The following is a 27547-nucleotide window of genomic DNA, read 5'->3' as shown; positions in this document are numbered from 1 at the left end:
ACTTCCTACTTGCCACGAACCATTCACGGTAAGATTAGGTTACGTTAGGTTAGGCAAACATAGTTAAAAAAATTTCCTCTCGATCCACTTCCCATCTGGTCCAATGTGCAGTTTACATGCACTGCCACATTTCAGACATTCCACTTCCTTTTTAACGATTGCATGTTCAATTACAAATTCCACCTCATCTTCGACACCTGGCAATAACTTCACTACGCATCCTAGACACGTCATCTTCTTGCAAAAACACAGTGTGGTTTGAAACACTTATTGCGGGTTACGTCATGTAACACACGGAACATCGTGTTCACGGGCAGAAAGCAAATGGCAGCAACAGCAATTCCGTGTCGGAGACATATTTTCCCATAACAAAACATGAATTGGCGTTCAAAAGGATAAAAAATACATTTGGGTCATTCCATGCAAAATCAACAAAAAAAAGTGTCATTTCTGACCCGACCATATCCAATTTTTCTGAAACTCTACTATTTGGTAGTCTTCATGAAGATATGAAATCCTGAGAAATTGTAGCTTCCTGTGTGGCGTAGTTATGGAGTTTTGGGGGCTTGAAAATACAAAAAATTGTCGACTTTTAGTCTGCGCCCAAGACTTTCATGGATAATTGCTCTTACCCTAATTGACGTACAAAGCTGGTTGTAGTCTTGTTTGAAAGGACATGAAATAAGCTTTCCAACGGTGTATCACATCACTATATTTAGAATAAAATCTTTTCAAGGTCATCCACTTTTGACTTTGGACCTTGAACTTTTGAAGATGCATATCTGGGATTTCCTTGGAACTGAAATATATTGTTAACACAAGGTTAAACTATAACATAACTGAATTTGAAGTTGGGACGATTATGGAATAATTAAATAAAAACAATTTAATTAGTATCGGTGTATTTTTTCAGCCGGTCATTTCTAGTGGGAGTTTGCAACACTGCACTATTGTATTGCAGACTTGCTAATGTGCAATACTTCTACAACTAGAAAGTGAAGAATGTGTGCAGGAGTCTTGTTTGAAATAAGATACCTTGATCACCAGCATCATGGCATCATCCAGATTAGAAAGCCTTGAAGATTTTGAGATCCGTGCAAACCTTGACAGTCCACATTTTGAAATTAATAAGTATCACCTGGAAATTAACACCAAAGCAGGAACAAACAGCGGATATCCACAGACAGATCAAAACCTGAAACATCAATGAAGTCTGCAGAATTCATAGAAATTCTAGTCGAAAAAATGCGCACCTGATCGGAAATTCTTTCATGCCAACAAGCTTAATTTCTCAAGCATTTAAAAGAAGCAGTTCTTGATAGGCACTACATTGTACTTTGTGATTCTGTAAAAAATTATGCCTGTGTGTTGCAAGATGCCTCACAAGGTTTTCACTGGAATAATGGTCATGCAACAACAATACATCCATTCACTATTTATTATTTTTATTATTATTATGGAAATTTCAATTCTTTGACAGTCATAACTGAAAATTTTGTTACCATATCAGATAGCATGATACAGCATTAGTTCACTTACTCCAGAAAGTACTTATTACATTTTTGAAGGATAAATTTGGTTCTGACAACTGGGCCAAGATATTTTACTTTTCTGATGGAGCAGCAGCACACTACAAACATCGCAAAAATTTCATCAATGTTGCCTACCATGAGGATGATTTTTTTATGTTGTGTGACAGATTTCCATTCCAGGAATCCCAAAGGTTCATGCGGTACTTCCTTTTATAAAAGATGTCATACATATGAAACGTTTTTCTGCATGTGATGAATTTATACAACATCGTTTCATTATATGTTCAAATGCCTTAGCATTTACAGATATTACTGGATATTTTACTTGTGTATATAATAACAACTGATGGCTAGTATGTGTTCAGAAAGTGTTTGAAGACACCGGTGATTTACAAATTAACTTTCTTCAATCTCATGGACCATTAGGATCATTTTTATGTCCCCATTTGGTCCAACTGGACATTTGTTGGGTCCCAACGTGCAATGTTCTAACAAAAGTGGACACTTCCACTGCTACAAGAAGAACGTACACTTTAACAACGGACAAAAGCCAGCTTGCCATGCATGGACTGAATGAATGAATACTGAAGAACAACCTGTGAACTATGGTGCATGTAAGTTATTTCTCAGGAAACAAACATTCTTGTCCATTTTTCACTACTGTAGATAATCATATTATTATTAAATGTAAATAACAACAGTGTTGCAAACTACCACTAGAAATGACCAGCTGAAAATAATACACTGATACTAATTTAATTGTTTTTATTTAATTATCCCATAATCGTCCCAATTTCAAATTCAGTTATGTTACAGTTTAACCTTGTGTTAACAATATATATTTCAGTTCCAAGGAAATCCCAGATATGCATCTTCAAAAGTTCAAGGTCCAAAGTCAAAAGTGGATGACCTTGAAAAGATTTTATTCTAAATATAGTGATGTGATACACCGTTGGAAAGCTAATTTCATGTCCTTTCAAACAAGACTACAACCAGCTCTGTACGTCAATTAGGGTAAGAGCAATTATCCATGAAAGTCTTGGGTGCAGACTAAAAATCGACAATTTTTTGTATTTTCAAGCCCCCAAAACTCCATAACTACGCCACACAGGAAGCCACAATTTCTCAGGACTTCATATCTTCATGAAGACTACCAAATAGTAGAGTTTCAGAAAATTCTGTGATGGTCGGGTTGTGGACTTTGTTGATTTGGCATGGAATGACCCATTCCCGAACTTCAACAATGCTACAGAAAATGATTTGAGTAAGTAATTTCTTCTGTAAAAAGTAAGAAATCCGTTTCCACTATACGGAAGTGTTACCCATACCGGTTCTACAGAGACAGTGATTACTTACTGTATTTTCTGAAGAACAAGTTTTCCCTTCCATATACTCCTATGATTCTTTGTTTATACGTCCATACAATACAATTCCAATTGATATAGTCCATTCCACTCCTCTGTTACAATACAGTGTAACAATATTCAGTTAAATTCAGGGTATAAATTTACAATAGCGGAAGTATCTCCGATTGCTTTGAAATTACGCATACTCACTAATTTCGGCCTCGTAATCAAGAATCTGCAGTTAAAAATTGGCAGTCACTTCCAGAAATTGTGAAATTACGTGAACATATTAACGTTATAATTGTCGATACAATATTATGGTAGCCATGTTTGATGATGTGAACAAGTGAAGTTCACTATCCGTTGTATGGAGCGTTGATTTGCATTTGAGAAAATGGAGTCTTGCATAAGGTGGAAAAAATGTTTGCCCCACAAACCACTCACAGTAAGGTTAGGTTACGCAAGCATAGTAAAAATTAAGGGCCATCATAAACATAGTTTTGAAATGCTAATCATTGCAAAAATAGTTGTATTCTTCATAAATCAAGGGTGTTTACTCCGTTGACGGACCCACTTATTTCGTCTTATTTTGCAATTTCTAGACGTGACCGCCAAATTTCAACTACAGATTCGTGATTAGGACGCCAAAATTAGTGAGTATACCGAATTTCAAACAAATTGGAGATACTTCCGGTATTGTAAATTCGCTCCAAATTCAGGCAAGCTTCTAGGGCATACAGTTGGGAAGAAAGTGTTGTTTGATAATTATCTTATCCGCGAATAAGTCCCTATATTGATATTAGGAATTTCGGCATCCTCAGTGGTGGTAATGTCATCGTCGCCTTGTAATCAAGGGGTCCATAGTTCCAATCCCGGTGGATGCAAATTGTACTGCGGTTCGGATACCAATTTAAACTGTAGGTCCAGTCTCGATTAGTCTACATCAGGATAAACTGGACTTACACTTCATTTAAGGAACTTGACATTAACCTATCCATATTAGTATTCATTAAAATACAGTGTTCTTCACTCATACCACCGATAAGCAATCATGTGCGATAAATTTAAGTTTATATTGCAAGTCCGTGCAAGATAATTGTATAATTATTAAATAAGTAAATGAAAATACATTTACCGGCATCACTTCAATATTTTCAGAGCCATAATATCCTCCACTCCACCTCCGTCATGATCACAGACTAATTTCATTCAGAGTTGCCGCAAAACAATCCAATCCGTGTTACAGCTACCAACCATACAAGTGAGATTGACGTTGTTGTTCAGGATTTATCCAGGATTAAAGTTGTGTGGGATAAGAAACGGTCGAGATTTCTCCAGACATCATGAAAATTTCAAATTCTACACAATTTCTTCATCGAGTGATTAGTTTTGCGTTTGGGATTCAAAACTGGCAATTTTCAAGAACTTTCATACACTTAAAATGCAGAAAATATCGAGATTAACCACTTTTAAACACGGTAATGTCTAATTTCCCAACCGTTAGAGGTCCAAAAAAGTCTGGAAGGTTTGGAGACGGAAAATTTCTCCTTCCCATGCCGGTGCCGAGTTTTTCGGGATCCGCACTGTGGCCGTAGTTTATACTCCGATTGGAAAGAATGTACAATATTTCAACATGTCGTGCAGTAGTGGTGACGGTGACGGATGACGTCAGCTACCTATCACAACAAGTTTACGTATATGCTTTCTGAATTGTTTATGAATTTGGAATATATGTATAATCGAGAGAAGACCAAATTGTGACTTTCCCAATCTAATATAAATATTAATACCATGCAACTTTTATGCAGAACAAGAGATGACGGTTACGTCATACAGTGACAGAATATTTTCATATATGTCCGATCAGCTGAGCTGCTGAATAGACCAGTTGAGGTTATCGAGGTAAGAAAAATGGGAGACGGTGAAGAACTTTTGGATTCAAAAAATCGGTTTATGGCCGAAAATCTTTCCCATAAAGTTACAAGGCTTAAATCTCTAGCGTTTGACATTGAAAGTGAGGCGAAGGAACATAACTTGTTGCTGGATGGGTTGGGTTCAGAATTTGAAGCAGGAACTGGCTTTCTATCTGGTAGCTTCGGAAGAATGAAGAAAATGGTAGGATCTGGACGCAATGATCGACGAGTGTTGTGTTATGTCGTTGGCGTTATCTTAGTTTCATTTTTTCTTATTTATTACGTTCTACTACGTGTAACAAAGTGAAGTGCCACGTATGTCGAATATGTATAGTGCAGTAACTAATAATACAGCGCAGTGGATTTTCAAATTTGCATTCAACTTGTATTATTAGGAAACTAATGAAGTGGTTCTTGGTTAAAATATCTGGAAAGAAAAGTACCAGAGTTCTTTCAGTCCAAACCATAAATAACAGTTTGGAATTCCTTTATGCTATTTTGTGCATGGTGGAAAAAACATTGGAAGATGCATTTTATAAGTGAACTTCACCAAAATGCTGTTAATTGCTTATGTGCATGATCCACATGAATTTCATATTTAAGGCTGACTCGAGGTTTGTATGCCTAATATATGATTACAGAAAATGTACTACCTATTTATTTTGTATTGAAAAGGAATCAGAATGATATGCTTTTTAAGTAATTTATTGTCTTATATTTTGAAACATCCATTCTACCCCATTTCTTGTAGTCAAAAACATGACACTTTCAGGTGATGTGTTGTAAACTATAAGTTGGCATGAGTTTACAATACCGGACCACACTCCAATTTCTATAAAATTTTGCCTACTTACTAATTTCGGGGTCCTGATGACGTATCTGTAGTTCATATTTGGCGGTCACTTGTTAAAATTGTACATTTACGTGTAGAACTTGTAAAATAACCTTGCGATTTACCAAGGTGATTGTTCATACACAGCAATTCGGAACCATCTTTCTTTTGCAATTCGTTAATGGTCTTCCTTTACGCACAACAATATTGCTGACGTCAGACGAGGAATGCCTACGAGGTTAGGTTAGGTTCCATTAGCATAAATACAAAGAAAAATTAATATTTTAGCTAGGAGAACTATACCTTGTCTTGCCTGTTGATTTCTTCATGTTGGGAAAATGGCATCTTCCATGGAGCTATTGTTCTTATGGTAGGGTTACGTTACGTTAAGAAAACATAGTTTATTTCGTTTTTTTTCTTGATTTCCATACTTGACCGCCAATTATTACATGCAGATTCGTGATTAGGAGTTCACAATTAGTGAGTAGGCGAAATTTCATAGAAATTGGAGAGTGGTCCGGTATTGTAAAGTCGTTCCGTGTCCGTGACTGTACATGTATATTACGTTGGCTTACTTTCTATTTACTGTTCATGTAGACAATGTAAACTACACTATAACTTACTTTACAAAATTGTTTTGAAGGAGATGTGCTATTTTAAATTTTACCTATTCCTAGAATTTAAACAATCTTATTTACTAGAAAAATTATGTACAGCATTCTCTTTCACGCATCACTTCTTAGGAATCTGTTTAAAAGGTAGACATAAATTGCATGGAAATTATGAGACTAAAGTGGCATATTTTTTAGACAGAAGTATATTTCGGTTAAATGTCTGGGTAACAATTTACTATCCTTCGGACACCTCTAATTTTTTCGTTTCGTCAATTTTTGACATTCGTACTTACATATCTGCTTCGCGGAACATTCCTGAAGGTGTATCAACGTTGTTTTGATGAAATTTGAACTATGTTTCCTAACCTAACAGAACTAACCTAACCATGTGCCAATGTTTCGTGGGGCTAGCTATTCTCTGTCGGAGAATTAATTGTCAACGAACAACATGAATTTCAGCTATGAAACATTCCCACATCAGACAAAACACCTTCCCGATGTTCGACAATGCTACAGGAACTTATTACGGTAAGTAGTTTCTTCTGTAATAATAAATAAATGTGTCCGAAGGATAGTAAACTAGTACCTTTGAAAGTTCGTGGAGGTATTTTCTCACCGTAGAATGCTGCACAACAAGAAATAAGCACTTTTCATATGTTAAACTTGCATTTTGAGCAAGATGACAACATTATGCCGTTGTTTCCAAACATGCCTTTTTTTTTTTACCAGATTTTTTTTTTTTTAATTATGCTTACCTTACCTAACCTAACCGGAAATGGTTCGTGGGGCTATCCGTCAATGGTTTGTGGGGCTATCGTGAATGGTTTTTGGGGCTATCCGTCAATGGTTTGTGATTACTTAAAGAAGGTTGAAACACTGCATACCCACTCCAAATCGACAAAACACAAGCACGACGTGCGATGATCCACAGCTGTGTGTGCCATATTGTATGTTCCGCAACGGAAGAAAGGACCCAAAAGAATTACTCGTAATATGAAAAATCACAGTTATTTTCGTGTAAAAAGCATAATGGCACCTTCAACTATGTTCCGCAATACACAATTGGTAAGTACAAACCATTTAAAAATATCCGATAGAAATGTGTCTCCGATATAACAGACATTTACCATATTTCGTAATCATGATTGATATTTAGCAAAGAATTGATTGCTTTGTACGAGGGTCACTATTTATATTTTGAGCCTTGGCAACACTGATTGAAGTTAGGCGCGATTTGACGTTTCCACCGAATCGTCTGGCATTATTGACCATAACGTACTTCAAATGTTTTGTCAATAGCTTCATTTATGTTGTTTATGTTGCCTTGGAGATTGCGCGACAACAATAAAATGGAATTAACTCGTGAACATTTTCGTGCGATGATTTTTTACGATTTTCGACGTGGATTATCAAGACAAGAGTGCGTCGATCAACTTACTTCCACATTTGGCGATGAAGCCCTATCCTTTGCCACTGTGAAACGCTGGTATAACGAATTTAATCGTGGCCGCCATTCGCTCACCGACGAGATTCGCGAAGGTCGTCCAAAATCAGTTGTTGTTCAAGAAAACATTGATGCTGTGCAAAACCTAATACTGCAAGATCATCATGTGACATACTGTGAGATTGAGGCAACCATAGGCATTAGTTCCACCAGCATATATAAAATATTACATGATCATTTAGCTGTGAGAAAGGTATGTTCTCGTTGGATCCCACACAATTTGACAAAAACTCAAAAAGACGCTCGCGTCAATTGGTGCAAACAAATGCTCAATAAATACAATCGTGGTGCTTCAAAAGACGTCTATAAGATTGTAACAGGTGACGAATCATGGATATATGCATATGAGCCGGAACGTAAACAGCATTCGACTGTATGGGTGTTTCAAGATTGAATTGAATTGAATTGAAAAGTCTTTTTATTTACTACAGAGCGATGAACCCAATCCAACAAAAGTTGTTCGCTCTCGAAGCACATCGAAACAAATGGTCGCCTGTTTTTTCGGGAAAACTGGTCATGTGGCAACTGTGCCTTTAGAGGAGCGTAGAACGGTCAACTCTGAATGGTACACAACAATTTGTTTGCCAGAGGTCTTCGGTCAAATACGGAAAACAAACAAACGCCGTCGGATCATTCTTCATCAAGACAATGCCAGCTGTCACACATCTCGTCTAACAACAGACTTTATGAACAATCAAAAAATCGAATTGATGGGTCATCCACCATACAGTCCTGATTTGGCACCCAATGACTTCTTCTTGTTCCCGAATGTCAAGAATAAATTGCGTGGACAACGATTTTTGGTCGGCGGAAGACGCCGTTGATGCGGTCAAAAACCATATTATGGAGGTGTCTCAAGAAGATTGGAAAAACTGCTTTGACAAATGGTTCGAACGAATGCAAAAGTGTATTGACCATAAAGGAGAATACTTCGAAAAACAATAAAGCAGTTTTCAATGAAAAATTCCTGTTTTTTCATTGTTAGGCTCAAAATATAAATAGTGACCCTCGTAAAGAAGATTTCAAGGTACTTCAATCCATCAACAATTGCGGACTGAAAGTGGTAAATGTTGTAAGTGCCAAAAGTGAAAGTGTTGGGAAATCACATCACGCGTGCGTGCTTTTTTTTTTTCATCACTTTCATCTTATCACCATTAGACAAAACCAGCAAAAAAGAAACATAAAATATAACAATCAGCCTTGTTTACTTTTCCACAAATGTATACATGTGTTTAAAACACTTTTAAATTGAATGGTATTTGACTAGAGCATTTTTGATCCATAGTTCATACACATTTTTGTTAATCTAAACCTATTTTTATTCAGCAACAAAATGTAATACGTATTTTGGAGAATGGTGTGACAACTATAACGATAGAGTAGGCCCTGGAATCCGTAAAATAATCTGAAGTTTCTCAAATATCTTAAATATGATTTTTCGAAACCAAGTTAGTTCAGGGTTTATAATCTAACTAGAAAAACAGATATATCCATTTCATTCGTTCATAAAATAATCTGAAGTTTCTCAAATATCTTAAATATGATTTTTCGAAACCAAGTTAGTTCAGGGTTTATTATCTAACTAGAAAAACAGATATATCCTTTTCATTCGTTCATAGAAAATAAGTTTTCTTGACATATCATTCACTTAGAATGTAAATCTTCTATGTTTATTTTTCATTTTTATCAGGAGACCTTTGCTTTAAACTTTGATGTGATATATTTATTGGCTCTTGTGTCTTAAAGTTTGTATCATTGCAAAGGCTGATATATTGAAGTCTGTAAAAAGAAGTCTTTGTTTGATTAGGTATTTATGCTGTAATTAATTATTGAAATTTCAGATAGAACAATTGCAAGCAAGACTAACTTTGATTTCTATGAGGTAGACCACTGCATTTTGGAAATGAGTTCTGTAATGGAGAGAAACAATTTCGTTATAATTTTTGTCATTCAGTACCATTGTAAAATAAATAAATTTAATCAATCAAGTATTTTGACTCCACTATTATCCAAAAAAATTGTTTGTCAACAACAAACACAAGAACCGAAGTCCACAACTATTTCTAAGCAGCTCCCACAAGTCACAGGTTAGAATGCAAGTGGTGTATCTCATACTCGGATGGCACTTGTGGTCGTTTGAGGAAAATTGTTGTCAGGTTTCGTTGGATGTTGAATTTTGCATTCTCGTGGCAGCTTCCAAATTTTATAGATGAACCAAAAACACTTTAAATGTTGGTTGTATGTAGGCATCAGACATTAGCACGAGATGAAAGAATTGCATCCTAAATAGACCCAACCAAAATATCTTGAATTGTTTACAATTTGGAGATAGAGTATTTACATTCTGAATGGTGGATATGCTTTGCACATTTTATTTGTTGAGAAAAAAAATATAGCCCTGATTTTCACACACACATGCATGCAGATGTATAGAGAGCATCCATTTCATTGTAGTTGCCTTGGTCTTCATTATTTTCTTCCCAGTATCGAAGGCATTCCCGGACAGTGTTGGAATATTCAGAAGACATTACAGTAAGTTCTCCCCATATCATTCATATTAATATGAATAGTATTGTAAAAAAAAAAGCCATCAACATTATTTACTTTTGGTCAGAGTGACAGAGGTTATGTATGGATTACATGCACATTTGTATATGTGTTAACAGTATGGAGTTGATTTGTTTTGCATTTATGCATGTTTTTTACCTTGGACAAAATTAATGGATGCTTTCAAAAAATTAATTCATCGTACCTGGTTTAGGACTATCCTGATGAAGTACTTGTAATACATAGGTGTGGAGATATGGACCAACGCATATTTTGATACGTTTTAGTATATCATTATTATTAACGAGGTATTCATTTGTTGTATTATATGTACTAATAATAAGTTAATAATGCTCAGTGGTGAATGATGAGACTTGCTGAAGTACACAGACTCCTCGCAGGTACAGGGGTAGTGTTAGGCAGTGGCAATATTTCACAGCACAGAAATAAAAGAAAACATTACTTCTGTAGACAAAATGAAAGGAGTTAGTATTTATTACAATTATAATGCAAATATACTTCGAACGAATGTGAGAATTTGGCCTTATCTGTGTCTAGCCCAAATGCATGGTTGTTGGCATAGGCCTAGCTTGCACCCAGAACTACCAAACCAAGAGGTATGTAATAATAACCGAGCCAATATTTGCTCGGAGCCCTTTATTTTGAATTAGTCTTTGGGCCGACTTTATTAGCTAACGTAGAATTGTAGTCTTATACATGGCATCAATGCATGGCTATCGGCGTACCTATCATCGCATAGGCCTAGCTTGCGCTACCACACCAAGATGTATGTATAACACCGACCAGTTCTTCTGAGATTAAATTCTGTTGACGATCTACGGCGAATGTTTTTATAAGCGAAATTCTCACTTATGTACTTGAAACAAGTATCAGACAGTATCACGATCACAGATTAAACACTTGCTAATTTCAAAAATATGCTACAAACAAAAGCGACATCTACATAAGTTTCCATACAAAATCTACACAAAGTATTTCTCAATATATAAATTACATTGAATTACTCAAAATGGAACATGAACTACAATAAATATTAAACAAGAGAGATACATTACAAACAAGGTGTAATTTACATATAATTACACAAAAGTGGTGACGTCACAAAAATATGGATCATATCATTTTGATCCCATTAATGAGAGGATGGGTGAACCTCCAAGCTGCTTTCGGTAGCAAAATATCCCCTGAGATCATCCACTTTGGGAAACGAACCCTGGCATCCCATATGGTAGTGTGACAAGGGTCAAGACCTCCAGGTCCAGACACAGTATTACCTACCTTAACACACAGAGATGGAAATATCTAAATTACATTTTCTCCTCCTATGAGCTATTGTGACCATTCATGATGTTTACCTCCTTGTGAATTCACCAAATTTTCTAAAATTTATTTTTTTACTTTCCAAGGCCTATTGTATTATGACCAGTGCTTTTGTAGCAACATATAACATTCAAGTTTTCTAAGGCTCTCTGAAACCAAAAGTATGAATATTTTCTGGGTGTCCAGTAGGCGATTCATTGATTGAACTTTTTGGATGTGGAAGTCTTGAATTTTGGTACCAATTGGAGGAAAATTTCCCATTCCAATTACAAAATTGTGGAAATAATTTCTCCTTTTTCGAACAAGAATACCATCTCGTTAAGTGGCAGTCTTTCTCACGGATGGTGCAGATGCCTTTATGATGACTAGGGAACGGAAGTTTAGGTAAATAAATGTTTTTTCTGCGATAAGACAGAGACCCTCATTTTTGCCAAAATTCTGATCATAGCCTTATATGTCAACTCAGATAATTTTATTTTACATAAAAACACATATTTTCCAGTTTTCCGTATGTAAATACATATTTTGCGAATTTTTATTTTACATACATAAAATCGCTCATTGACTTCAGCTACCTCGAAATCCTCCAAGGAAAAATGTTTATTATCCGCACCTCTTTCATATCGAGAGTGCTAGGTTTGTTTTGTCTTTGAACAAGCTCGCTGGCAGACTTTTGGCGCCTCGTCTACGATCCTACTGGGGGAAAATATTACCCAGATGAGGCAAACGCACAACGTAATGCAGAGCTTCGAGAGTGTTTCTGCTTTTGTCATGTTCTGATTCGGTGCTTGTGCAGCAGTAGGTGTTTTCTCGTACGATATGCCAAAAGTTAAGGCAAGTGTTTCATCTCGTTTGCAACAGTTCTGTAAAGAATATAAGGATGTGTTTTCAACTGATGGCAAAGTGTTATTTTGCCAACCGTGTGGTAAATCTATCGCAGCTGACCAACGTTCGCAAATTACGCAGCATTTAGGTAGCAACAAGCATGTTGTTGCTTCTTCACGTTTGAGCGGCAGACAGGCACTTATCGGGCAACAAACTCCATCTACTTCTGGGGAACCGTCGAAATTGTCCGCGTTTTCAATGAACTTGTGCAGAGCTTTTGTGTCCGCAGATATTCCACTGTTCAAATTAAAGAACCCTGATTTACGAAACTTTCTCTCGAAATATACGAACTTCGAACCGCCTGACGAATCAACGTTGCGAAAAACGTATCTGCACAGGTGTTACGAGCAAACCTTACAACATATTCGCTCACAATGTGCGAATCAAAATATTTGGGTATGTATTGACGAAACTACAGACTCCACCGGTAGAAAAGTGGGAAATGTGATTGTGGGAGTGCTACATAAAGACGTAAATGTCTCAACGATAAATTATTTGCTAGTTTGTAGAGAGCTAGCTGGGGCTACACATGTAACGATAGCAAGGCTTTTTAACGAAGCAATGCAGCTATTGTGGCCGGAAGGCATAAAATTTGACAATGTTCTTCTCCTAGTGACAGATGCTGCAGCTTACATGAAAAAAGCTGCAGTAGGCCTTGCCGTTAGCTACCCCAAAATGGTGCACGTTACATGTGTGGCTGATGCGTTGCATAGAATATGTGAAAAGATAAGAGCTCTTTATCCCAACGTCGATAAACTGGTTTCAAATGGGAAGAAAGTTTTTATCAAGTCGCCTAGAAGAATAGACATTTTTAAACAAAAATGTCCTGAGGTTCCCCTTCCCCCTACACCTGTAGTTACGCGGTGGGGCACTTGGTTGGATGCAGCTGTATATTATGCCCAGAACTTTGAAAATTTTGTATCTGTTGTAAACGATCTCGACAAAGAAGACGCATCGTCTATAGAAATTCTGCAAGAACTGTTGAAGGATCCCTCCTTAAAAGTCGAATTGACATACATCTCAACAAACCTATCCTTTCTCTCTAATTCCATACGAAAGCTTGAATCGTCCGCGAACACTTTGGCAGCTTCCGTGGGTGAAGTCCGTATAGTAGAAACGAAACTGGAAGAACTCACTGGATCTAACTCACAAGTGCTAATGTCTAAATGTACGGAAATTTTTGGGAAAAACCAAGGTTTTCAAACTTTGTGCCAAATTGCACGTGTTTTGGAAGGTGAAGTAGAGGAAGAAGAAGCTTTGGAAAACTTCAGCGTTAGTGACATTTCGTGCTTCAAATATGCAAGAATTGTTTCTTGTGACGTGGAGCGATCTTTCTCACAATATAAGATGCTGTTTAGAGATAATCGCCACAGATTTACAATGGAGAATTTGGAGAAAACTATGGTGATTCACTGCAACTCTTCCAAAAAATAGCTCGCTAAGAGGTAAGCATTTAGAAACTGATTTTAGGTGTTTAAAATGCATGTAATATTTTGTTTTTGTTACCAAATGTTTTTCATTTTTGTCACATATTTTCCTGTTTTTATCACATATTTTCAACATTTATGACACATAAAAAATAAATATTTCTGAGTTTTTTAGCACATAAAGTTCCGTTCCCTAATGATGACCCCTTCACACACTAGGATGAACATTAATCCCTACCCCTTGTGTAAAGTTCCTTTCAGTGTCCCTCTTGCAGCAAGCTAGTGGTATTGGTTTTTTGTCTATATTGTCTATAAAGTTATTTTCATTAACCCCATCTTTTGGTGCCGGGAGGACAAAGATATAGTTGGACGTGCACTCAGTGACCCTGAGAGACTGCCAAAATTTTGCCAAGTTATCTAGAAATATTGATCAGTGCATTGGAGATATTTGCACATGTATCTGTGGCACACAGCAGAACATGACAGTTTTCATTAGAAACAAACCAACAATTGGAAAAACTTCACAAGGGGAACTACCAACAAAATGCATGGCCATGGAATTAGGCAGGTGGCAGAAGTTCCTGCAGTGTAATTTGTGCACAGTTTTTATCCTTAGGCGTTAAGCTTATTAAGGAGTTCTTCACCTCGGCTTTAATTGTCAGAGGGCAGAGAAAAATACCTCTGAGTGGTGATAGAAAGAGTTACACCAGACCATAATATTTGGTCACAGTAGATTGGCATCATATTAAACACAAGCTCTGAAAATAGGTGGCTGTGCAGAATTGCACTGGTGCCGCCACATATGGGAAAAGCAATGCGAGAGCGGGACAAAAGTCGCTGTGTCTTTAATCGTCAGAGGGCAGAGAAAAATTCCTCCCAAGTGGTGATAGGAAGAGTTACACCAGACCATAATATTTGGTCAAAAATTGCACTGAAGATTTGGCATCATATTAAACACACGCTATGAAAATAGGTGGCTGTGCAGAATTGCACTGGTGCCACATATGGAAAAAGCAAAGAAAGAGCAGGACAAAAGTTGCTGTGTGGCAGCATTGCCTAATTTGAGCATCAGACCAACCTCTCTCCGGGGCACTTTCGAGTCCCATATGATACACAGCTGGTGATCGTGTGCATTGAAAGTTTGTTACAGGTCCCATAAATGAAATCACGTATCACACATAAGGTTGCTCTTAAACCTCTGAGCACACAGTCCAAAAATTATAAAATAGACAAATATGAAGACTTCAACATCAAGTTGAAGTTTTGGTTTTAACATGGAAGTCAACAAAATTTCGCTCACATTACAGTACAAAATAAAATAATTCCTATAGGAACCCATTGCCGTCCCATCATGAAATTTTGCACAGAAATAGTCAATTGATGTCTTCAAAACATATTTAAAAAAAATGTTTTTTGAGATTTTCAAAAAACTCCCGAGTGTTTAAAAAAAATGCAAAATTCAAACACCACAGTCATTTTAAATTAACGCTCATTAAAAGCAGAAGAGAATGACACCAATTTGAGCTCTCTATGTCAAATAGTTTTTGATCTACAGCTGTTAAAATATTTCAAAATGTTGTTAGATTTTTGGATATTTTATTTTTTGAAAGTCAATAACCCAAAAACTAGAGTCGAAAAAATCTGAAATTTGGCAGTTTTCGTCAACTTTACTGGTACTACCAGTGCACCAAAAGATATCAATTTTTGAGATGTCAAGCTTCAGACGGTTGATTTGACATGGAATAACCCCTATAACATACTTGCCCCCCCCCCCGAGATATCTTGAAAAGGGGTAAAGCATCACCATCTGCCCCCCACTGAGAAAAAATCCTGGGGGCGGTCTTGGTCAGGACACTTCGGTAGGTTTGTGACTAGCTACAAATGGTTTCTTTATGTTGAAGTATTGTCATTCTATTGTTCATATAAAAATCCATATTTACACCCCCCTACAGGGGGGTGTTCATCAAAATTTGGGAGGTTGTTGGGGGTGTGTGGATAAATCACTGGATACATCGCTATCTGTGAAAACTATACGCTGTACAAAACCTTTCAGAAATACGACCACTATGGCCCAATGTTGTTTGTGAACAACAGTAACTTTGGCAACGTTGCACGAGATGAACAAATCATACAATAACAAAAGTTTTATAATAAAGCAGTTCATTGTTTCATAAGAATATATAATTTCATAACACACAACTCAATTTAAAGCCAAACAATGCCACACAATACAGGTCCATGTGGTAGTGCATATTCAACAATGGACACAACCCTAAACAAATAGTATGTTTTGTCGCACAAAATCAAGACAAAAGCTACTTTCTTTTTACCACAGACTTGATTTTTTTCTCACATGCAAATAAAATCCAGAAAAAAAATTAAACATGATGTTCACAAACAACACCAGTGCTAAAAGGGTGTACATTCGACCCTTGGGCGAAAAAAGACGCAGCTGAGTTTGAAACAATAGGATATGTCAAGGCCATTTATCAGGATGCGTAGCGGCAGTCGCCTGCTTCAGGAAGTACTACGCGGCGCGGCGGCGACAACAGAAGAGCCGCAAACGTCAAACGATTTTTCTTTGTTGGAAGCAGGCCCGTAGCTAGAGGGTGGCAGGGGGGGCAACTGCCCCCCTGAGAGCCTGCCTTGCCCCCCCCCCCCTGTGAAAAATGCAGAACACATTCCTACCTAGAATTCGCACTAATCCTTACAATTATATCATGTGTTACTCTAGCAACATAACAAACACACTTATTGATTTTGAGATTTATTAGGGTGTATATAGGCCTCCCCAATGGCACAGTGGTAGGGTCGTCGCCTTGTAATCAAGGGGTCCCGGGTTCGATATCCGGTGGAGGCACATAGTGGTTCGGATCCCACTTTAAACTGTAGGTCCAGTCCCGATTAGCCTTACTGTGCATAAAGTGGACTTAAAACACCAAATCAATCAATGATTATTAGGGTGTATGGGATTCCGTATAATGTCGTATCAGGATTGGGGGGGAAATTCACTTCCAGATTCAAACTTCGGGAAATGATTTCGCAATTTTCAGTATCTAGAACAGTTGTGACATTTTGAGTAGTCTTGCATTAAAGGTGCCTAATGTGTTTGGATGATTTTCTTGGATGTGTTGCTATGAACTTGGAACTGCTTAAATTTTTGTTTCCCAAGTCTACCTTTTGGTAATAGTGATTCATATGGTAGAGAGAGGAGGGAGTGGATATTTGATTTTTGTTACTTTTCTTTGCTTTTCTGCCACGTAGCTAATCGCAACAATGAGTGATGACGTGAAATTGATGAAGATACACTCATAAACAGTGCCTCAACCACAGGGGGCATTGCCCCCCCCCCCGACCTTGGACGGAAATCTATTCTAGGGGAAGCAAACATTGAAGTAAAATAACAAGACTAGGAGAATCTAAGAATAGCAGGACAATTGGGTAGTCATGATGGAATTAGTTTTTACGTGTTTCTTGCATTTTTCTTCCAGACGGCAAAGGGCACTTGCAAGGGGGACAGAGGGACAATTGCACCCCCCCCCATCGATTTCAAATTTTATACAAATAAAAAAATACATTTCGTAAAATTTTCTTGCTCGCTTCGCTCGCATTTCCTTCTATTCTTATAGTCAAAGTCCAGAGCCATATGGGGCGGCACGAGTCGGCCCTGGGAGTCAAACGATCTATATGTAAATTAATATGAAATATTAATGATGACATTGTAATCCAAGAACTCATTGATCAATCAAGGGATTCTTATTTGTTTGTCAGGTTTCAAAACATGTATTTCAACTATAATGTAATACAATTCACACAATATTTTGCAAAATGGTTAACGTAACTAGTAGACAAAAATTGTCTGTAGTGATGCAAGAGACTCCCCTTTGAAGGAAATAGATTCCGTGGTGGACTAAGTGACCCATGTTTTCATGTTTTAGCAAGTACAAAAAAATGTATTACAAATTTTTACACAATTCATCAAGTGTAGATAATATGCAACCATTATTATTTAATTAATTCGATTTTCCTTGCATAACACAACACAATGGTGTTGGATTCTCGTTAGATTCCTTTGTACGTAAAAATCTTGCCTACTGGAAACTAGAGGGAATCATTATGAAGCATGATTTATAAAGGGCTCCCTTAATCAGTTCTGCAGAGAGGTCCAAAGCTGTTGGTACATATTAATCGTCTTTTAACATTATCGACCTGTAAATATCAAGTAGATACAGTCCCTATTAGCCTATTTATGTTAAACTTTATATTCTTTAGCAATCTGGAAAGGTCATCATCGAAATATTGCTATTTGATGCTGCTCGAAGTTTTTTTTTTGTTTTTTTTTTTACTTATCTCTTTTGGGGACGGGGCAAATGCCTCTGTGTACCCTGCTATATCTGCCAATGTGACACAATATATTTAAAATTTGCCCCCTCTAGGATTGACTTTGCCCACCCCTGCAAAGAATTCCTGACTACGGCCCTGGTTGGAAGAGGAGTTTCTTGTATTTGTGCTTGCAACTGAGTGTGTTGTATTTCCTTACTTTGAATTTGAACACGGAAACAATAACAACAATTATACAAAAAAAAAAAAAAAGAATCTTGAAATTGAAACAGTTATCTATACCAAAAAAAGGACATTTCCTCATTTTCCTAAAACCCCGCCCGGCCCATTTTTAGGGCCTGAAAAAGAGGACGTCTGGCAGTGCTGAGGGGGTGCGATGTTGAAAATATGGAAAACATTAAACATGTATGAAAGGGCGCCCGAAGGATTTTTTCTCTGGGGGAGGGGCAAAGTAAGATTTCATATCTTTCCAGGAACTTTATTATTATTGTTTTGTTATACAAAGGCAAGATCAGACTTGAGTCCATTTAAATAGAAATTGGATTCGACTTGCTTCCTTTCCTAACATTTTGTTGATAAACAGTTCTTTGTCTGTGCGTGTCTCTTCTCACAGACCAGTACTGTGTGTTCAATTTGTGTGAGTTGGGTGAAAAAAAAAATTCCTATGCAACCTGAAGTTCTGCTATTTACTAAAGAAGTAACGCATATAAAAAATACGAAATCTTTACATAGAAGTGTGCAATAACAAAAACAAAATAAAACTGCCCGTCTCGATGCAACTCGCATCCAGCGGCGTATACTCTGGGTCATCTAGGTAATCGCAGATGACCCGCTTATATTTCTTTTTTTAAAAAAAATATACATTTCTTCGCAATATTCTTCCAAATAATTTCCATGCATACATTTCTTTACTTCCAGCGCGCGAATGCTTCCAACCGTTTGCCGCTGAATGTCCGGGAACCTTTCTCCAGCCGTTGGAATGACGTTGGGGAATCTCATCCTTTACAATGCTTGGCGAGGAGAGAGAAAAGAGGGGGAGGAAATACTGCTTCTCAGGCGCGGTGATTGCTTGGCCAGGGTAACCTCCTTCTGATGAGAGTCCACCGGTCTCAACCCCCAGAGCCTTTACCTTTCCCTCCGCTGGCGACCGTTGAGACCTCCTACAACCCTCCTCCACAATTCCCTCCCGAAGGCTTTTGTGTCGTCGCTAAACATAGAAGCTGTGTTGTTTATGGCAGGGACATTTCTCAGGAACGGGAATTTTGGGTTCACAAATTGCCTTCTGTAAGGGAAATAGGGAAAACATACCCGGTAGGGTGCGAAGAACAGGAAAATATGAATATCATGGGCAAACCAATTCTACGCTAATTTTCACTTTACATTTGCTTCTGTCTTGCTGATTTCTGTTACTTGAACGTAAATTTATCAAAAGGAAAAAGCTTAAATATTGAAGATGAAGCAAAATAAATTAAAATTCAAAGCTTAAGCAATTAAAGCACCTATATGGTGACTCTCCCCATTCTTGTATTTACAAAAATAGCGATTGTTTCTTCTCTCTAATCTTCAAAAGCAGCGAGAGTACTTCTTTCACGGAACTGAATATTTTTTAACCCTAGAACACTACCGTACGTAAAATGTACGTATGCTTCGCGCTCAATTCCCTCCCCTACCTCCCACATCGCACCCACCTACCCCTCCGCCTATGGTATTCCTCGAGCATTCTGTCAGGTGGCAGCACTGTGGTAAGGAGGGCGGAAGCAGTGAACGTCTTTAGCGGTCTTTAGTTTGTGCGTTATGTGAGACTCTGTACGTCAATAATACGTAGCGATAGTAACAGAAGAAAAATCTTGCACGTAATTTTGACGTGCATGTAGTAATAACGCCATTTGTTTTCACGTAAGATTTGCGTGAATTTTTCTATTATATCTCATTTTTCTATAATATGAACAACATCGCAGCGATCAATGGATACATTATTGACACTCACAACTTCTACAACAATCAGGGCAACTCAGAAAAGAGACAATTCTCACGAATTCAGTTCATGCTTCACCTCCATGAGAACTTGACCAAGATCTGGCAGGAGCAAAGGCTAATAAATACGGGACTGTCACAGGAGTTAAGAAAGTTAATTTTGAAGGTACTGGGGAAGGAAGAGACAAGTACAGTAGCAGCCACATCACAAGGGAACAGAAAGTATTGCAGTTTCTGCAACTACAATAAAAGGAGGATGACAACTACGTACTGCTCCTGTGGGAAGCCAATTTGTGGAACACTACCGTACGTAAAATTTACGTATGCTTTGCGCTCAAATCCCTCCCCTACCTCCCACCTCGCACCCACTCACCCCTTTGCCTAGCAGTGCCTCAAGTTGTCTGACGAACATAAGGCAGCACTGTGGTAAGGAGGGTGCAAGCGCTGATCGTCTTGATTTCGTTTGTATGTTGTGCACTGTACGCCAATTTTACGTAGCTGTGTAAAACGAGAAGTATCTTCCACGTAATTTTGACATTTGTAAATTCGATTTGGATAGTTAGATTTTGAAAACAAAAGTTTAGAAGCATGCACTATTTTCTTGTAAGACTTTAAAATTACATTTGTTCCTTATTTACAGCGTTATGAATATTATTATTGTTTGCTTTTCATTGTTCGAACTTTTCGCCTTCATTCTTAATGTACGAACGGGCTTGTCAAGCAAGACCTTCTCTTAAAATATTCTATGTTTAATAAAACCATGCTTATACATTTTAAAATGAAGAATAACATTCCAATATAAGGAAAAATAAACAAAATAATGTTCACAATGAATAGAAATTTGTTTTCATGATGTAGAGGTTGTTTTAAAAATAGATTTCTTCATGTACGTAAAATTTACGTAGCGGTAGTAATACTGTAATATTGGAACACGGTAGTGTTCTAGGGTTAAAGGAAAAGATTTCAGAAATAAATTATATATATATTAGTTAATTTAAGTTGCTATTCCGCCTCTTCAGATTAATAGTGATGAAGATGAACGAATTAAACATATAAGGAACAAAACACATGAGGCACGTAGCCAGGTAGAGAACTCGGGGGCTGAAACCCCCCTTCCCCGAAATCCTACATACATCTAATTTAAAAAGTGTATAGTGGTATTATGAGCCTCCCCGATGGCGCAGTGGTAGCGTCTTCGCCTTGTAATCAAGGGGTCCTGGGTTCGATACCCGGTGGAGGCTCATAGTGGTTCGGATCCCACTTTAAACTGTAGGTCCAGGCCCGATTAACCTTACTGTGCATAAAGTGGACTTAAAACAACAATTCAAGTATAGTGGTAATTAATTTTACTTCATTGGCAGGATTAAACACATTTCATACTACGTTGTAATAATCTGAGATTCATCTTCAGGGCTTCTACCCCCACTTTTTCAACTTTATGTGGCGGCTACTAATAAGGGATGAATACCCTCCATCTCCACCCCCCACCCCGAAATAAAATTCTGGCTCGGGCCTGCAACGATTCGAACTGTCATCGCAGGGAATTTCGAGCTCGGAAAGGGAATTGTTTTATCATTCATAGGGAATTTCATTCTGAGCCAGGAACACAACAACAGAAGTTTGGTGCGTGAAACTGAATGCGTGTGGTCGTTGGCTTTGTGCTGTGCTTGGTTTTTATTATTTATTTAGGTGTTAGTGTTTGTCGTGATAGTGCTGTGTTAAAGGATAATGGATGTGATAGAAGATTTGCTGGTGAAACCTTTTGAAACATTATCTTTTTATGAGAAGTTGCAAATTGTTAATACAGGTAGGCAAGCCAGTGGCATCGCTTCAACTTATTTCAATATACAAAGACAAAAATTGGGAATATGTGAGGCATTTTTCGCAAGCAAATTATGACAAAACACCAAGGTTGACAGAAAGTACAAGTGTTAATAAACTTTTTGTTGGGCGTGATTACTCTTCGGGGTTGAAAAGAATGTATGGACGCTTGGCGGATACTGTAATCTAAACAATCTTTGCAACGCTTGTGACAAACATGAAATATCAAAAAGCCACATAACTTCCATTGTTAAGCTGCAAGGAGTAAGTTGAATTTTGCACTTAAAGTAATATTGAGGGCTTTCATTTCACTATGCACGTCATTCATTTTATATTTCACAGCCTGTTTTTTTATAGCTTTATAATACTGTCATGTTTTATTATTTGAAATTCTACACGTATATTAAACTGCAATAACGAGAATTAATTGATGGTGGTCGCAAAAGACAAACATTCCCCACACAATATTCATAAATCCGATATGGATCCTGACAGAAACGTTTGGAGTTTGAAGATCAAGGGTCGGAGATTACCCACTCGTTAGAACCAGCATACGCCACTGCTCGCATCAGTAGCGTACGCAGGATTTTATGAAGGGGGGTTATTTCTAAAACTTTCTCCAAATACACATTACCATTGTCTTATTATACTTTAATTAAATAATAATACTCATAATTAATTAACTTACAATTATTTATTTAGCTGAATTACTACTAATAATACTACCAATACCACTACTACTATTGAGTAGTAGAGATCCACATAAATATAGTATTTATGAAAGCAATTGAACGAAATTACTTTCTAGTCATTCGATTTTTATCAAATTCTGGGAGCATTTTTTTGTTTCCTTGTTACGAAATAATTGGTTAACGAGGTGAGACATTTTAAGTGTGAAGACAATCCATAAAAACAAGAAAATATATTAAAATAAATTGAAAAAATCAAAGTATGGAACTCATCCAAGGAGCTGCGGTGTTCTGGTCGGTGGAGTCTGACAATCACGCGGGAGATCCGGGTTCGATTCCCGGAATGGCGGAATTGGTTTGAATTTTTCCGGCTTCTTCCCCGCATAAATGTCCCTGATAATTCACATCTGGATTGTCTCTCTGTTTTTACCAACAAAACATTTTACAATAGTTAACCTTATTGTCGTTTGAATAATTGTCTAGTCAACAAGGTGAGACATTTTAAAGAGACATATTCAAACGTGCTGCGGTAAACAATGGGAAGGCGGACTGGTGACTGTATTCTTGTCCGCCTAGCCTTTGTCTATACATTAGCCGCTTACAACGAACCAATAACTTTCTTTAGTTAATTCTCATTGTTCACACAAAAAAATACATGTTCATTGAACACTGGCGTACGTAGAGGGGTGGCTGATGGGGTTACAGCCCGTACCGAAATTTTGAGAAAATCAGAATTTTCAAATAAAAATCCGTTAAGAACTTTAAAAAATCAAAATGCGTAAATGCAAAACCTCTTTTAAAGTGAGTCCCGATTACCATTTTTGTCTTTGAATACAATTTTAATAGACTGAAAAGCCCCAAAAATACGAAATATTTTATTATGCATCCTGCCCTCCAAAACGAAGCCATGTGCTATCTGCATTTACTATTCCAGCCCATCCCGAAAAAAAAAATCCTGCGTACGCCAGTGTATTGAACATTATTGCAACTGAGGTATAAAACAACTTTTCTCTTTTAAATCATAGTTGCCCTCATATTTTATTTTCAAGAATTCGTGTTAATTTTCAAGGCATTCACTCTGAAAGACGTGTGTGTTTGGAATGCTGTGCTTTTCTCCGTGCTGCACGGAAATAATAATACAAATTATTATTATTATTATTATTAGTAGTAGTAGTAGTGGTAATAGTATTGTTCCAGATCTTTGTGATAAATTAGCCATTTAATTTTTTTTCCACAGCATTTTCATAATATTTCACAAGCTCAAGGGGCGTTAAACCCAGGGGGTGCTCGTTCGGCGGCGCAGATCGTATGCGCAGTTGTCCGTGGATGCATGACGTCACCATCGAAACACTCGGCACGGAAAAGGCTGGTTCCTTATGCAAATATTGAGAAATTTGACAACGAATATCTTCTAAAATATAGTAGCAAGGGAAAAGTTACAACTTTTACTGTTAAGATTCATCCTTTCTAATCAATTTATCGCAAAGTTGATTCAAATGTGTAAAATGGTTTTCAAGAAATCGTGTTACGAAGGAACCCCTGTTTTGTTCTCTCCAGGCTTCCAATTTAAGGGAGTTTTAACTTAAGCGCGTTGGATTTCCTTTTGCTCTATGTTTTGAAATAATATTATTTTGTTCTTGTCAACTGAAATCATGCCTAAATGCTATGGAAAGCTGTGAAAACTATTATCAGAAAACTAACGGAAGAAAACTAAAATATCACAGCTTGATTGATATAAAAAAATGAGAGATTGCCCATTTTTGTGAAAAAGGCATTGTGCGAGATCTAAAAGCAGAACTTTATAATATTGTATGTAAATGTAAGGGTGTAATAAACGTGACTGCTTCCCAGGCACGTATCCAAGGGGGGGCTTAGGGGGCTCAAGCCCCCCCGAAAGTTTTCGCTTTGCACTAGATAAAATGAGATTTTTTGTTTCTTGTGGTGTCAAATAAAATAATGTGACGTTAATTTAAGGAGAGAAATAATTATCGAGGCAAGACGGAGAATATTCTATAACCCTGTTATTGGTAACAGCTCGTATCCAAGGTGGGAATCAGGGGGCTCAAGCCCCCCTTCAGAAAATTTTCAGTTTACGCTAGATAAAATTAGGTTTTTGGCTTCTTGAATAATATGGTGATAATTTGAGAGAGATAATTATCTAGGCAAGACGGAGAATGTTCTATAAGCCTGTTATTGTTAATAGCGCGTATCCAAGGTAGGGATCAGGTGGTTCGAGCCCCCCCCCCCCCGCTCCTCAAGGAAATTTTTCAGTTTACACTGATAAAATTAGGTTTTTGACTTCTTGAATAATGTGACGATAATTTAAGGAGAGGAACAATTATGGAGACAAGACTGAAAATGTTCTATAACCCTGTTATTGTTAATAGTGCGTATCCAAGGTGGGCATCAGGTGTCTCGAGCCCCCTCCCCCAGGAAATTTTTCAGTTTACACGAGATAAAATTAGGTTTTTGTCTTCTTCAATAATATGACGATAATTTAATCAGATAAATAATTATCGAGGCAAGACGGAGAATGTTCTACGGACCCTGTTATTGTTTATAGCGCGTATCCAAGGTGGGGATCGTAACTCGTGGACTCCCCCCACCAGGAAAGTTTTCATTTTACACTAGATAAAATTAGGTTTTTGTCTTCTTGAATAATGTGACGATAATTTTAGGAGAGAAATACTTATCAAGGCAAGACGGGGAATGTTCTATAACCCTGTTGTTGATAATATTGCACGTAAACTTTTCTTACGCTTTCGGTGTTGTCGTAGCGAACTTGAACACTATGTAGAAGAGACTTGTCAGCATTTGGAAGCTGCACAACATAGGTAGCGCCGCAGGTAGGGCGATTCGGATTCATTGTAATTTTTTAATCTCTGGAAAGCGCGAGAGGGAACGTTCTTGAAAAAGAGAAGGAGTCGAACTACTGGCAATATTTACGAATCGTGATATCTGCGAAACGTTCTAGAATATAATGAGGATATTAATACGCGGCTTCAATTTCCCGGTTGATCTGTACAACAGAATAGGTGGAGACTTCAGAGGTAAGTGTGACAATTCGTACAGTCGATTAGTGATCAGTCAGTGTCCATTGGTTGCTTTATAAGATCTAGTGATTCGAAAATGAAATGGACTAAATACCGTAAAGTAACGAAGTCTACCACTAGTTCCAGTTCGGTCCCAAAGCTAAAAACATTGACGACAGCGGAACTTCGAGTAGTGATACGAGTAGTTCGGGTGGAAAGACGAAGAGATCGAAGGTCTCTCTCTCTAAAGTGAATATTTCGGCAGTATCGGGCTGGGCATTGGAGCGATTTATTAAAAAAGAAATAAGCTGCACAGATCAACTGAAAATCAAAGTTTTGAGTGATGATTTCGTTGTGCCAGGACCAAATTTTGTGTATGCAGTCCGAGAATTTCATGGTATAAAAAAATACTTTTGTTTAAGGCTACTGGGTTCGACACCACTCAACAGACAATTTTGGACACTTGCGTGCGAGTGCTTAGGCATGAATATGAACAATTTGGTGGGTTTCGGCTTTTATAAGAGCTGCAAACATGGGAGGTCAAGACGCATTAGTGGTGTAAGGCTCGAATGAGAGAGAAATATTCGTGAACTGTCTGATTCCAGTTCCCTGCACACAGTTTGAATCTTGCGTTGTCGAGTGGATTGTGCATTCCGTGCATGTGTAACAGCTTCGTAAAAACACTTCTGGTGCATAGATGTTTTGATGCCTGATGAGAAGAAATGGACAAACGTACATACTGAGATGGTTCCGGCACACAATATTAATGCATGAAAACAGAGGAGTTGAGTGGTAGAAAATGTCCCGATTTCACGTTCTGATTAAAATGACAGCCTTAAACAGTGGCGACGATTTAGGAGATTGTTGCTCCCCATTCTTTTGCCTCCACACTATCACACTATGGTCTCTTAATGCTTGTCTCCTTGTCCACCCCCCCCCCCAACATTTTGGAACCCAATTGCCACCACTGGCCTTAAACATACAATTGTGATACCCCTTTAAAAAATGGTGTTCAGCCTCCCCCCGCAAGGAATTCCTGGAAACGTGCCTGCTGCTTCCCGTAAAATATCACTGCAGTCTCCACGTTCTTCTTGTTCTGTCTTTTCTTTGCCGCCGTCAATAGCTTCAACACGTTGTATTTTTTATATAAATTTGTCACATATTTGTTTTAATTAGTATTCAGCTCGTTCCGCCACCTGAACGCAGCAGCTACGGCTCAAAGGGCAGTGTAGTTACACCGGAAGAAGGCTCGGAAATGGCAGGCTTCAGAAGTTAACTCATCCAAATTAAATTAAACAGGTATGTGCTCTCTCTAAATTTAAATCATAGTTCACAAATAATTTGATTAAAAGTTTTAAAAGTATATGTTTTATTTAATAGCATATTAATTGGTGCATTCTTCTCCAGCATAGCCATAGGCAGTGACCACACTACGGGGGGGGGGGGGGGGGCAGGAACGCCTCCCAATTCTCGTTCGACAATTTCTCTCTCTCTCTTATCTGCCCCCAGTAAAACGACAAAATAAATAAATGAATGAATGCTATTTTAGCCAAAATGTGCATTTTTGTGTCGTATGTAACGGAATAATAAAAATGATTGCCCCGGGAAAATATAATTTACCCCTCCATCTTTACTATTGCGCCGTCACTAGCTATAACATATTTTGATTTCTATTGTTCCCACATATTTATTTTAATTTTAGTATTGTGAATCATATTCCACTGTGTTACTTCACGTAGCCACCCCCCC

At 37.6% G+C, this 27547-nt stretch overlaps 1 protein-coding gene across 2 annotated transcripts in view; it reads right to left on the bottom strand.

The window, feature by feature from the left end:
* LOC146002426 (TLC domain-containing protein 3A) overlaps positions 1-27547 on the bottom strand; it is an 88847-nt gene that overhangs the window by 50677 nt on the left and 10623 nt on the right. The window contains exon 1 of one of the 2 annotated variants that reach the window (XM_083140250.1): positions 4014-4129. The exons of the other annotated variant lie outside the window; for it this stretch is intronic. The gene's annotated coding sequence lies outside the window, so the exon portion shown is untranslated. Of the gene's footprint in view, positions 1-4013; positions 4130-27547 lie in introns of those variants that run through there. 2 annotated transcript variants of the gene reach the window in all.

This window comes from Lepisma saccharinum, chromosome 18 (genome assembly GCF_977018435.1).
Source record: "Lepisma saccharinum chromosome 18, izLepSacc3.1, whole genome shotgun sequence".
Classification (NCBI taxonomy): Eukaryota; Metazoa; Arthropoda; class Insecta; order Zygentoma; family Lepismatidae; genus Lepisma; species Lepisma saccharinum.
Note: the sequence above shows the minus strand (reverse complement) of the source record. Positions and strands in the feature narration are given on the sequence as shown.